Source organism: Rhinolophus ferrumequinum, chromosome 8 (genome assembly GCF_004115265.2).
Source record: "Rhinolophus ferrumequinum isolate MPI-CBG mRhiFer1 chromosome 8, mRhiFer1_v1.p, whole genome shotgun sequence".
Taxonomy (NCBI): domain Eukaryota; kingdom Metazoa; phylum Chordata; class Mammalia; order Chiroptera; family Rhinolophidae; genus Rhinolophus; species Rhinolophus ferrumequinum.
The window spans coordinates 32,694,382-32,708,873 of NC_046291.1; the positions used below are offsets into that span (position 1 = coordinate 32,694,382).

The window sequence follows — 14,492 nt, forward strand, 5'->3', positions numbered from 1 at the left end:
TATGGGGCTGAGGAGGACTTACCATTAACAAATGGAGAAAGTACAAAACAGAGGAGTCAGGGCCCCCAAAACAAACTACCCACTTTGCTCTTCTAGAAAGGTGGGGCAAAGGATTTGTAGTTGCATGAAAAAGGCAATTCTCTCCCCCCCCCCCATCATACAGACCACACCTACGAGCACTAGAATCCCAGAAAATATTATATAGTCTGAAAGTATAAAGAAGAATATGAGGTTTTGAGAAGGAAAATCATTATTTCTAATTTTTTTCTAATAATACGAGAAAGTGGTAACATCAAATCATAGAATCATGTTTACCACATTAAAAACACCACGCTGTAAGATATTAACATTAGAGAAAGCTGGGTAAAGGGTATATATAATTATATTATCTTTACAACTCTTCTATTAATCTAAAATCACTGCAAATTAAACAGTTTAGTTTTTAAAAGTTGCTGTGTATGTAAAGTCTCCATGTTATCTATGGAATGTCTTCCCCTCGATAGGGAAGACCCCTATGTTTGTTCTTGTTATTCATTTTTCAGTCCCCTTTCCAATGACTTGGCTCTCTTCACAGCTTTCTTGTCATCCCTGATCTTTCAATTTTATTTCATTTTGTGCGCCAGCCAGGAAAATCTAGCAATTTGAACTTAAAGGAGACAGAACTCACTCAGCTTAATTTCCACTCTCTACATTGTGGCTGGGCCATGTGAAAATGTCTCCCCTTCAAACAATTATACTGCATAGCACTTTGAAATATAACTATATGAAGAAAACCAATTTCAGAAAATCAAAGACTGTTCACAAAGGTGTTGACTGCGTAACAAACTGCTTAGTCTAAGATCAGAAGCCTCCAAAGAGAGAGTTTCTAGATACTCGTTAGCATCTGAGACAAAATAAAGGAAGAATTAGGAAAGAAGAGACAGAGGGGAGCAAAATAGTATAAGAAGACAGGGACCTTTTAGGAGAAAAGCTAGAGAGGGAAACTTTTAATTCTACAGCATTTCATACAGTCAAACTGACCGAGTGAATAACAGCTGGTGTACCTAAGTGCTAACTTAAATACCACCGTCTAAGTCAAAGGAATGTTATGAGACTGATTTTAAAATATTCTTGTGGAACTCATCAGACCAAATAATCTTTTAACATTCAGCCTTAAACTTAGAGTTCTATTAAGTGCTTTTCTCTATTTTTCACTCCCGAACTAATACCTTCACTAGATTTTCATTTTATCCACTCAAATAGAAGACTTCTTTTCTTTTTTTTCCTTCCTCCCCCTCTGCTCCCCACAACCCCCAGGGATGCAAGAGAGATCAAAGATCTTTAATCTTCTACATATTAGTCACATTTTTGGATACTGAAAAGAGTTCTTTTTACCTTTTTGGTAGTCAATTTCCCTCAAGTCTCTTATTTCTTCCAAAGCTCACCTACTATTGTCTACATACAATAATAACCATGAAGAAAAAAGGAAAGGGAAGAAAACCAGACCTTGGCAGATGGAGGCCCTGACTATTAAGCTGGAACCATTTCCATGGCCAGCCAGGCAAGTGTGAGCCAGAACCGTTTCCACTTCAGACTAAACACGACAGGAAGCCAACTTGCCAGTCACAGACCTCGCCTCCTGGTCGCTCCCTACCCCGCCCAGCCTGTGAAGCCCACACTTACCCAGGTGCTGGGGCATTCATCCTCACCAAAGCTTTTTCACAGCTTTCATACAAGCTCTTCCAGGATACAGTGTGACACTGGGTGGTAGATGTGCCCACCAGCTCTTCGTATTTACCAGCCTTGAGTTACAAAAATAGAGGCTTTTTTTGGCATCCTCTTACTCTCTTCTCTGCAGAATCTTTCAGGCTCCCAATTCATCACTATTGGCACAGGCCTGCCAACTTTCATTGTTTAATGGAAGGTGCCATCTATTAATATTGTTGAAGTCAGGGACGGTGTGACCACCACACAGTAGTCAACTGCAGGTGCCAAGTTTCACTCAAAAGGCGTGAAAGATGATATGATTTACAGCAGTCCTAATGAGCTGGGGAATTCAGGACCTGTAAGCACCTGCTGCTTCAGCAGCCTCTGCCAACTCCACTGCCATGCCCTGGGGTATCAGACAACACCCTCTCACCCTGAGGAGAATTTATCATGAAACTACATTGAAAAACTTGCTCTGCCATCCACCGTCATTAAAAAGACGACACGCATGAGGAAAGTCCATTGGAGGAAATGAGAGAAAGGGTCCTATTATTGCAACTTGTCTTTCTCTCTGTGACTACTCCCAAAAGAAGAGAGACTCCCAACTATAGTGAAAGAAAATCAGAAGATACTTTTATTCGTTTACTATTTACACCCTACATTCTTCTATAGAGGGTTTAGAGCCGAGGGCCTGAAGACTACAGGTGCTTCCTGTTAAGAAAGAGAATTTACGCTCTTGTATTTTAGTGCTTGATGTTTCTTTCCCCCAGGAATGTGATGTGTCATTCGTCAGAACCAGAAGCAAACAAAACAATCACAGTGATTCCCAAACCAGACAGACCTGCTCACACCACTTGACCTCTATATCCTTTACTTTGATTAATGTTTCTTAGCGTTAAACACTCAATGCTATAATGTAATGGAATCACAGAGACGACCAGGCTGATGAAAATGACACCTTAGTTCCTTTATGTTCTGCCATCCACCCATTCCCTCCTTTCCCCACCATTCTTGTTATTCAACTAATCTACTAACTCTAGGCGTAAACCATTACTCCATCCAAGCTCTTCTTCCACACAAACCATGCGCATTCAGATCCCAGAGTCACCATCATGTTTCTCTATCAAACCAAATTCATACTTTCCTCAGAAACTGAGATCAAATCCTATGCTCTCCACCAAGTTTTCCTCAGCCAGTCGAGGCCACCCCCTTGACCTCTCCTTTCTTTTGATTCCTGTGGCATTTTGTAGATGGTACACTGTGACAAAATGTTTTTAGTAGAGAAGGTTCTTATTCTTTCAACATTTACATGAAAGAGTTACGCAAGGGGAGTGAATACCCCACTCTCTGATTTTCACCTGCCTGCCCAGTAACAGCCATTTCAGCATAGAATGGAAACACTGCACTGTTTCAACCTGAAACATGCTTTATTAAAATGCAAGAAAAAAGGTACAAAAACTAAATGTAAATGAAACATATTATAGATACATCATCTCAGGTTGTTCATGCTTGCACATCAGTTCAAACCAATTTCTAATTGATTCTAGTGCCCCTTCCAAGTTCACCCTTCCCCCACACATGCTGAGTTGTGTGACAGGCTACTTCTCTCAGCTCCATTTAGTTCTTGAAGACAGAAATCCACTATGTTTTGATCCCAAGCCTCCCAACCTAGGTCCTTATTAAAATTGTGCTCTTCAGAAATAGTTATAGGGGTATCCCTGGACACTGATCATGGAACTATCCTGAAGAAACTGCCCTTCCTCAAAAAAGCCTGTACATCGTCCTTTCTGATCTTACAATTTCTAGAAAAGCTGAAGATGCCTTTAGAACTCTGGCGAACCTACATCCAACCATGTAACTGTGTGGCAAAAAGTTGGTGCTCTCATTTCTAATTCATGAAGTCAAAAAATATCCTCAGATATTATTATGCTCACATTGTAATTTTGAGAACTCTGGCTCTGACCAGATTGAAATGACTTTCAGTTCACTTATATTTATGATATAGAATATTCATAGGAGGTTTCTTTGGTACTATCACACAATTCCTTCATTTTTAAGTGTCATATTTTTATCCAGTTATTTCATTAATATATGTCTTGTCTGAAAAGTTCTCCAAGGCAAGGAACAAGTTTTTCACTTCTTTTCTATCTCCCTTAGAATCTTGGTAACTGGATTCCATATTGACATATAAACAATAGTATACTGTCAGGTTTAAAGAATACTAGGAGGGAAAAGTTTGACTAGGAGTTGACAAATGTTTTCAGTAAAAAGTTAAATATTTAATATTTTAAGCTTTGCAATCCATATAGCTTCTGTTAAAACTACTTCTCTGCCATTGTAGCATGAAAGCAGCCATAAAGAATGCATAAAGAGCTCCACCAACCTGGCTAGCATTCTTCACCTCACCCAACTTGCAGGCCCATTCAAGCTGCTCCCAGTGGCTTTTCCACACAAGTGGCCTGTCTTAGTTCATGCTGCAGACTTTCCTAAAACCTTTCAAAGATTCACAAAACCCACACGAGCAGCATCTGGCTTCAGTGTATCAAAAATATGAATAATAAAATGGGAATAACTACAAATATCACCAATTGTTTTCATTGTAAATGGATTAAATGCTCCAATCAAAAGATAGGGTGGCTAAATGGATAAGTAAACAAGACCCTAACATATGCTGCCTACAAAAGACTCACTTCAGATGAAAAGACACACACAGATGGAAAGTAAAGGGGTGGGAAAACGATATTTCTTGAAAACGGAAATGAAAAAATTTTAAAAAGTTGGGGTAACAATAGTTATACCAGATAAAATAGACTTCAAAACAAAGGCTATAATAAGAGACAAAGAAGGACCCAGTAATCCCACTTCTGGGTATTTATCTAAAGAAATCCAAAATGCTACTTCGAAGAGATGTGAGCATCCATATGTTCATTGCAGCATTGTTTACAATAGCCAAGATGTGGAGGCAGCCTGGGTGTCCATCAATGGAATGATGGATAAAGAGTAGGTGGTACCTATACACAATGGAATATTGCTCAGCCGTGGAAGGGAATTAGTTCTTGCCATCTGCAACAGCATGGATAGACCTGGAGGGTATTATGCTGAGTGGAGTATGTCAGACAGAGAAAAACAGATACAGTGTAATTTCGCTTACATGTGGAATCTAAACAACAAAATAAACAAACAAAACAGAAACAAACTCTCAGATGCAGAGAACATTTGGATGGTTGCCAGATGAGAAGGGGGTTGAGGGCAGGGTGAAAACAGAAAGGGATTAAGAAATACAAATCGGTTGTTACACAGAAGTCATGGGGATGTAGGGTATAGCATAAGGAATATACTGTATTTTGCCACGTATAATGCACACTTTTTTGGCCCAAATTTGTGAGGGGAAAAATAAGGATGTGCATTATACATAGGTAGTACTAATTCTATATCTATATAAATGTTTTTCATTCTTTTATTTATGCTTATGAGTTAAAGTGCAATAATAAATAAATAAATGCTAAAATTCCTGTACAATACAAATAACAAGTACCTAAATATAAACAAATGAAAATTTGAATTAAAAAATTAAAACGAAAGATTTTTTTCCCTGAAAATTTGGGCCTAAAACGTGGGTGCACATTATACACGGGAGCTCATTATACATAGCAAAATATGGTAGTCAATAATGTGGTAATAGCTATGTATAGTGCCAGGTGGGTCCTAGGCTAGTCAGGGGCATCACTTCTGAAATTATATAAATGTCTAACCACTATGCTGAACACCTGAAATTAATACAAAATAATGTTGAATGTCAACTGTAATTGAAAAATTAAAAAGGGGGGTAATGTGAAGGGAAATAAGAAGCAAGTTAAAGAAAAGAACACATAAATAAACGAGTGTTCCTGGACTTCAGTGAAACTTCATTTACAAAAACATGGGGTAGGCTAGACTAGGCCTGCAGGCCATAGTTTGCCAACCTCAAACTTATACTATAAAAACATCAAAAGAGATAAATGATATGTTACCCCTCCACCAGTCACCACTGTAATTCAAACTTAACTCAACAAGAAGTTTTAATTAAATTGAAATTAAGAGTGGTAAGATATATATACCTCAGTGAAGATCTCTGTCAAATTAGGTGGTACATATGTGCCCCGTTAGAGCTTACTCCCAAGATTCCTGTGTCTCCTTACATTCCACCTCATCCATGAGTATTTTATTCCAGAAATAATAATAGCTAAACTCAAATAGGCAATTATGTACCATTACTGACAATTTTCAGTTGTTTTTATGTTTCATCTGAATCCAAAAAAGTCTGTTCCTAAGCAAATGTCTATTTATTAAACATTCACGTTTCAGTCTTTGGCCGGCCCACTGATTTCTGCCAATTAAAAGTCATTACTCCAGAATGCATATCCATGAATGTCTTCCCCTCATGGTTACTTCTTAAAAGCTTATATTAAATATAAATTAATGCAAAATAATTATTCCTTTTACTTGTCAATTTCAAAATGAAAATTCTATAAAGCAAGATGAATTGACACACCAAAAGTTCCCACAGTTAAAATAACAGTGAAACTATTTTATGTAATAAAAATTAGGGCAACGTATCCAAATTACAGCTTAACCTTCTGCCTAAAGTAATGTAATATGTATGTTTCATATTCTCCACATTCCTATGATTCATAATCCTCATAAAACTACAATATTAAATAAAACTAAATAAACACTGGAAGTTTAAAGCAAATCTGACTTGAATAGTCATTGATTCACTCTAATGCACATTTGATTTCCATTAGAAAACATAATGCACAAAACCATACACACATGTTAAAAGGAAAATAACCTGACAACCTAAAAAGAACTTATCCCCAAAATTAATTCCTATATTTTGGGTTGTAAGTAAATAATTATAATCAAGGTATAAAACTAAAATTTCTCTGTTTTTAGAGATAATCCTAAAAAGAATATAATATAAATCATAATAGAGTTAAATCATTATCTTCTAAAGATTAGGGGCAATGGAGATTTTACTCACTGCAACCACATTTCTCTCAGTAGAAAGTTAGTGGAGATGGCAAATCAGTCAGCCTTTCTATCTCCCACAATTCAATTAAATTAAGCTTTCTGGTAACTCTTACATTGCATGCCACTTCCTTCAATCACCTTTTCTTGCTGACCTTAAATAGTTTTCAGAAATTGAAATCAAAATAGAAGTGAATTAACCTACTGAAGTAGGAAACAAAAATTTGTTTAATATGATTCTAGTTTCAGAAAAAAGAAGTGCCCACTACCAAAAAATAAACTAATAATGTGTATCTCAGGAGGTTGGAGCAATTTTTAACTTCCTTTCTCTTTTTTTCTATTTTTCAAATTTTCTACCATTATAATGCCTCACTTTTAAAAATCAGAAGAAAAGAAGAATATAAAGACCTACTAAAGTCTTCACAATTTGCATCTATCATTTTTATCTCTTACAATTTATGTGAAATTTTTATGTAATAAAACTGGTGCACATATATGAATAACCCATATATGAAAATCAGTCCCAATATACAGAAATGATCCTTTCTAAGTTAATATAAACTTGAGTTTCACAGGATTCCTCCAGAGTTGAGAATAAAATTCTTTATATAGTTCAATTACACTGTGGAAGTAACTAACACCAGTTAGGAAATCACGTTAACATGCCATCGGCCATCTCCTTGAAGTAGTACGCTTTTTTAAAAACTGTGCTTCATAGAGATTACTAGGAAAAGCACTATGAATGGATGTCAGGTTTCAGCAACACTGTCGGAAACCCTAGGCTTAGTCCAGCAGAAATGTAGTGGAATGTGTGGAAGGGCAAATATTGCTGAACTTCGAACAGAAATAGCTTTTTATTTCACATTCAGGAAGTCTCACCAAATTGAGATAAAGCACATTAGATTTGTGCCTAACTTACACTCAGCCAATTTCTTAGTAAATAATATACCAGTATATTTTTAATAAATGCTGTGTAATTTTGCTCAAATGTTTTTCTAAGAAGAGGGAGGAGAAAAAGGTGGGGAGAAAGAGAAGATTTAGTAAGAATTAAATCTCCACTTGTAACAAGTAACTGTGTCTGAATATTCACAGGCAATGCCTGGGCCTCACCATCTCAAGGTCCTGCTCGATGTCTGAGATCTGCATTTACTCTTTTTAGGTCACCACCACTTTGTCTGCCACATCCCCCCACCACATCCTCCAAACCTGTTCTCTGTCCTCTGCACAACCTTCCCTCTTCCTGGCATACTAGACTTCTCATCCTCCTCCCTCCTTGGGGAACATTGTTTTAGACTCTCTCACCTTTGCAACTCCCTTTAAGCCTTCACCTGACATTGGCTCTCCTCCTGAACTCCTGTTTCTCTGCTACAGTCCAGCCTGGGGTAGATTCAAAATCATGCAGCCTTGCCCTTTACGATTCTTGCCATTTAACTTGGATTAGGCCTGTTGATCTTTGCACAGATGCCTCTTTCACACACACCCTCACAATAGCCATTCCCCACTTAATCCCTCCCAAGCTCCCCTCCACTTCTCCCCACCACCACCAGCCCGCCTCCAAACCCCTCACTTCACCTACCCTATGGAGAAAGATGCACCCAAGTATCCTTGCTCCCACTTACTAGTTTCCACGGCTCCCCTGTTGTCCTTGCCTTCAACTTCCGAGGAACATGCCAACTTCCCTAAAACTAAAGTCTTTTTCCAACATCATGTATACCTTTTACTTTCCCTATGCATTTGGACCTTTCCACTAACTTCTTCCCATCTGGTTTTCCATCTTTTTAAAGCCATCTTTTGCTAAGTCTACTAGCTCTGCAAGAACCAGCCCTTCTTCTCAATCCCCAACTCCTTTGTGAATGATCTTTCTCTATCACCTTCAGCTTCTACTCCCTTCCCTTCTCCCTTCGCAGATATGGGCAGCTCTCAGTTCTGTAGAAACTCCACTCTTGGAAATCAGTGGCATCCTGTTTTTAGCAGATTCAGTTCTCTCCTCAGTCCTCATCTTCTTTCATCTCTCCAGAGCATTGGATACTGAGGATGACCCATTCATCCCTGCAACATGCATTTATTAATGCCCAACTATGTACCCTTTGCTTTGATGGCACTGTAGCCTGTTTAGTCCCCAGACAACCCTGGGTCATCTCCTTTCTCTATGTCCATGTTTATACAACTCACAGCTGGAAGCATCATCTAATGCTTTTTTCCCCTCTCAATGCCCAAGGTCAGTTATAGGCACCTACAGACTCACCTAAATTCAAATGCTGCATTCCTACCTTTTTATAACACATTCCACTCAGATGTGTCATCATCATCTCAAACTCAACGTGCCTTAAAAGAGCATTAATCTTTATCATCGTCTACTTATCCTCAAACCTGTATAACTATTCCATTTATCTTCCGGTTCAGAAACTTTGAAGTTTTCTGGCTTCTTCTCTTCTTCATTGACTCTATGTTGAATCCTCTTGCTTCTTCTCGGAGATGTCTGCCTCTCTCCCTATTCCCCTTGCTCTAAGTGTTGTCCCAAACTTCTTCACTTCAAGCCTGTTACTATGACAACCACCTCAATTTTTACCCCCTTGGGATTCACCTTGCACACTATTACAGATTAGTCTTCCTAAAATAATGCTAATCTACTACAAATGACTAAAACTATGACCTTGAGTGTTTTACATAAACAGAGGTTGGTTTTCTCAGATAACAGGAAGTCCAGAAGTAGACAGCTATTAGTATAGGTATAGCAGTTTAGCAGTACCAGAAACAACACCTCTTAGTCTTTTCCTGTTGGTAGAAAAGTTGCCGTATGGAGCTAGACTTTGCATTTCATTCAAGGCAGGGGAAGGGTATAATGAGTTCCAGCATTTTATCAAGACAACAAAAATGTTTCCAGAAATGCCATCAGCAGTTTAAGTTTGGCCAGAATGAAATCACAGAGCTGGTCTACCTGAAAAGGAGGCTGGGAAAGTAGGAAACAGAATTGAGTGCATGAGAACAATCATGATCCATCACCTGAGAGTAGGCATGGAATTGAGGTTCACTTATCAAAGAAGAAAAGGAGATGCCCACTTTATTTTTTTAATTCTCCTGAATACAAAGCTTGTCCTCTGCTCAGCTTGGTCTCTTACTGTCCCAAACTCCACATTTTTCCCTTTGCTGTCTTTACCTGGAACATCTTTGCCCCACTTCGCTCCACTTGCCAAATCCTTCATCCTTCGTGGCTCTGCTCATATTCTATCTAGTCCATGATACATTCCAGTCCACAAAGATTTCTTCCTTGAATTAACACTCTTTTCATTCATTCACTCACCCATATTCAGTATTTACTCACATGTGGTTCTGACCTATAGTGAATACTACAGGGTGGAATATTTAATTTTTATTTGTTTCCTCTGACTTGGCTTTTCTACAGATACTGTAACCTACATGAAGACATGAACTGTGCCTTTTCTTTTGTATGCCCCAGTTCCTTGCATGGCACTGAAAACGTGATATGTGCTTAGTAAATTAGTGCCTGACTATAAATTCTGTAATTGCCTAGAAAGAACACTACGGGAATTACGGAATGTAAAAAACAAAACAAAAAAAACTGTGGTTAGGGCTTTGAAAATAGTACATTATCGACTTATTTTGGTCAAAATATACTCCAAAAGACAAGAAAATAACAATGATTATATTTGCACTCCAGTGGTGAATGTAGCAAAATATAATCCATTTCCTTTGAGAAAGCTAAAAAGACCAGCAGAGCTAAGTAAAATTCAAAACTGTCAAGCAGAGAAGCAGTTTGCAGACATTCCGAATCAGAGGGTTAGTTTCCTAAGCCATCTCCTGCAAGCTTAGGTAGAAAAAAGTCAAGTGATTTATTTTAGAGACGCTGATCTATATGGAGGTTAAGAGATCTTGCCTAACACTGCTGGGAGCCACAGAGAAGCTTTCGAAGTGTACTAAGAAGATTTCAAACTGGGCACAACTTATGCAAGATACACAAATCCCCCAAACCCCTACCCACCAGGTTTTTAAGCAGTCCTTATAATTTGCTTGTCGCCCTTTCCTTGTCCTGTTTCCTGAGTGGAGAACCTGAAATGTATGGGAATATGTGTTCTCCAACTAGAAAACCTGCAGTTTCCCCATTCGTCATGGAGCTCACAGGATAGAAAGCTGTACGTTTGCCTCATTCCTTTTGGCGCTGAATGAGGGCAGCCTTTCACAAGTCGGGGGGGGGGGGGGGGCAAGGCAGTTCACAGGAAGACTCGGACACCTCTCCAGAAGCTGAAATTCTACCCCCACGGAGTAGCAGTCGGGATGCATGGCACCCCTGCTGAGCACTAGGTTTCTCTCTGCATCTCCTCTGTCTCTACCAGTTTAAGGACGACCCAACCACAGGCCTTACAGCAAAGCTGAAGAGAGGTTTCCTTTATTGTTCTTAATACACCATGATAGCATTACTTTGGTTGTGTTCTCAAAGAGAGCAAAGCTGCCAATATCACCTTCTGTGAAATAATCACTGAAAGGGATCGCTAGCTGATTGTCCAACACATGAAGCCCAAAAGCCAGTTTTCCAAATGAGCATGATTAAAACCCTCTCCCACTTTGCCTATATTTTCCCCTACATTCTTCAACTAGCTCTCTGCGGGGGACATCAGCGTGTTTTGTGACTTTTAATACAAAATAAGATTCAAAAAAGGAAGTATACCTGAAGGAAATATTACTGTAAATATCACTGTTGGATTTGGGTACTGAGTACTTGTTAGGACGCAATTTATTGCCTTATTTAGGACACAATGTCCATTCCAGTCCATTCCCTCTCCCATTCACCCCCATGTTTTACATGTAAGTCAAGAGATATGTTTGTCCGTTCTAGCAAATAACTTAGGTTCTCCATTGCAATTATATTTTTATATAGCACTATATATTTTCTAGAAAGTAGCAACTGAAAAAGGAATACTGAACAAACTTTCGAGAAATTCTCTTATTTATCTTAATATCTCATGTTCTTAGCAGTTAATCTGACCCATAGTTGTTTATTGAATGAGTGAATGAGTGATATGATTGCACATTTAAAATTTCCACTCTCCCTGATTTAATAAATCTCCCCAAATTTCTGGAAGTGCTATAGTATGATTCTATAAATTAATCCTGAGGAAGCAAAACATAATCAGGTAACCATGACAAAATAATCAAAAACATGAAAACCTCCCAAGAAGGAAGCTCAAGAGTTCGATTACAATAGCACAAAAATACAAATCATCCCTCCTGCTTGGGACTTAAAAAGTAAAGAAAATGGTACATGTATGTCTACCAAAACAAAACAATACAAAAGAAAAGATTCCATTGCTACAATAATAAACAAATCCTGAGAAGTAATTATGTGCCAATTCAACAAGAGGCTTCAGTAGAAAATTATGTCACTAACCACAGAAATATGATTCCAATGTAACATCAAGAAGATTCTTAAAAAGTCTGTAGGACTTTTAATAGATTATTTGATCTATTAAAATAATAATGAATCCATGCTGCTTAGTATAAAGTATGGGCAGATTGATCACTAGAGTTTAGAATAATTTTCCCATGATAAAGCTGAAAAAGACTATACGCGGATCCCAAAATATTCAGGCCCATTACTGCTCTCCTTGAGGGTGAAGGGCTATGCCCTACTTCTCTATTCAGTTCCACCTCCTTCCTTGGTCCCGCTACATCCTGGCATGGTTACCCTCCAAAAAAATGTGCCAAGAATCTGGCAAAATGAAGTACACAGGGTTTTGGATTTAAAGCATTCATATATTAGGGTTACCACCCTAATATAAGGGCTTTTAATGTTTCAAAAAAGCAATATTGCACTGGATGGAAATATTCTTTTCATATTCAAATACTAGCTTAATATGTAGTTTAACAAATTACTGTCTTAGTGCTTTGTTTCTGGTATGTGTGAATAAACACAAGATAAAAAATGGAGTGAATTCCAAATTAGTCTGAGTCTTCCCCTTTTTTTCTTTAATGAAAAAATCAGGCAATAATTTCTCTTTTTGTTCCATTTTGTACATAACAAAAGCATTTCCTTGCTTCACTGCATTTATAAACTGTAGATCTCTGTACAAACATAGTCTTAATAAAAACTGAAAAATGATTGTTGTGTTATGCATTTCAAAAGAAAGAATTGGTCAACAATAGAATAATTGTTTTGTTTACATAGCACATTAGAGTACAGATTCTAAAAATTCTTAAATAGCAACATAACCTTAACCTTAAATTGTAGGCTGCCATGGGACCGAGCCTAAGAGAACTCAGATAGAAATCAAATGCTATTTACTGCACATTCTTTCAAGAACTCTTATTACAAAATAATACTGAGAAAATACACTAGTAATAAATAAAACTTGTTCCTAGCCACAAAACCAAACACAGAGGTCTGGACTCTAAAGAATGCACATATGGCTGAGTATGGACCACTCCCAAAAATAAAGTACAATGCTAACTCTCAGGTTTTTGACAGCATTATGGGCACTAAGCAATCCCATGGAATTATAATAAAGCAAAATAAAAACAAGCATAAGCCGGGGTGGCAAAAGTTTTAAAGACAACTAAGCCTGGCTCTAGAGATATGGACAAAATCTGTGTAGAATATATTTAGAAAAATACCACAGAATATGTATACACTTCCCTTTGTGAAATGTTCTCCTCAATTTTCTCTTGCTAGAACACAAACCCTTTTATCTGACACCCACAGGGCTTGTAATTTGTCACTTAATCAAAGAATTCAGTAAAAGCAGGAAATAACAAAAATTGCTATATATGTACCTTAGATATCTTATTTAAATGTAAGACTGAGTATGGCTTCACTAATTTGAGTTCTTTACTTAATCCTTCTTAAATAATGATAGGTTTCACCTTTAAAATGCATCAGTAATTTAAAAGATACTTGCAAAGCAATCTACATAGGAAATCCTTTTATATTATTTTTTGCAAATCTTTAACGGTTATCCTGCTCTCACCTAATTTAACACTTTCAGCAATTCTCTTTTACTGTGTCTTTTCCAAACATTAAACGTATTTTCCAAAGAAACAATAACTATATATATATATACATACATATATATATGTATGTATATATATATATATATATTCACAAATCACAGGATTGTGTGATATTTAACTAAGTTATGTAATTGTAATTATAAGCACAAATAGAATAAACAGGTTTGGGGGAAAATTCAATTGACCCTTTGTAAGTATAGTCGTACAACTCAAGTGGATGGGACAGCATATTAGAGAGGAGACTGGTAATCTCAAGTTTTAGGAAGGAAATGCTGAGTGGATGTTGGTTAAAAGAAGCTTCTATAATCTCCAAGGCAGTGTTTTCTAACCTATGTCAAAGGAAAACTAATTTCACGAGTGTGATGAATAAAAGGACTCTCTGGTTAACTGAGTTTGGGAAATACAGAGTCAAACGAAGCTGAAGCTGCTTTATTTCAGGCCATTGGCTTCTAAATAAATAATGTGCATTTTTAACTTCCAAGATGATGCTATAGAATGCAATGTTTTCCCAGTGCATTTGATCAAGGACTTTGTTTTCTTCCAGAACCTCTTGGGACTGGGATTCCTAGGTACATCCTGGTGCTTAGGCCATTTCCTCCTCTTTCAATTTCTTTATAACTTGGGTGATTTACGTTTTAAAACATCAGCATGGACAGTGTGATGTTGTGTGCGTGCTAATTTAAGTTTTAACTCTGGGGCAACAGGGTGCCCTAAACTACCCTCCACATTCAGCCCCTGTCTTCTTGGAAAGGCAACAGTGCAGAAGCAACTTC

The 14,492-nt window shown here is 37.6% G+C and overlaps 1 protein-coding gene across 3 annotated transcripts in view; it reads right to left on the minus strand.

Annotated features, from left to right (window-relative positions):
* Positions 1-14,492, minus strand: part of PLCL1 (phospholipase C like 1 (inactive)) — a 406,607-nt gene that overhangs the window by 89,712 nt on the left and 302,403 nt on the right. The window lies entirely within an intron of this gene.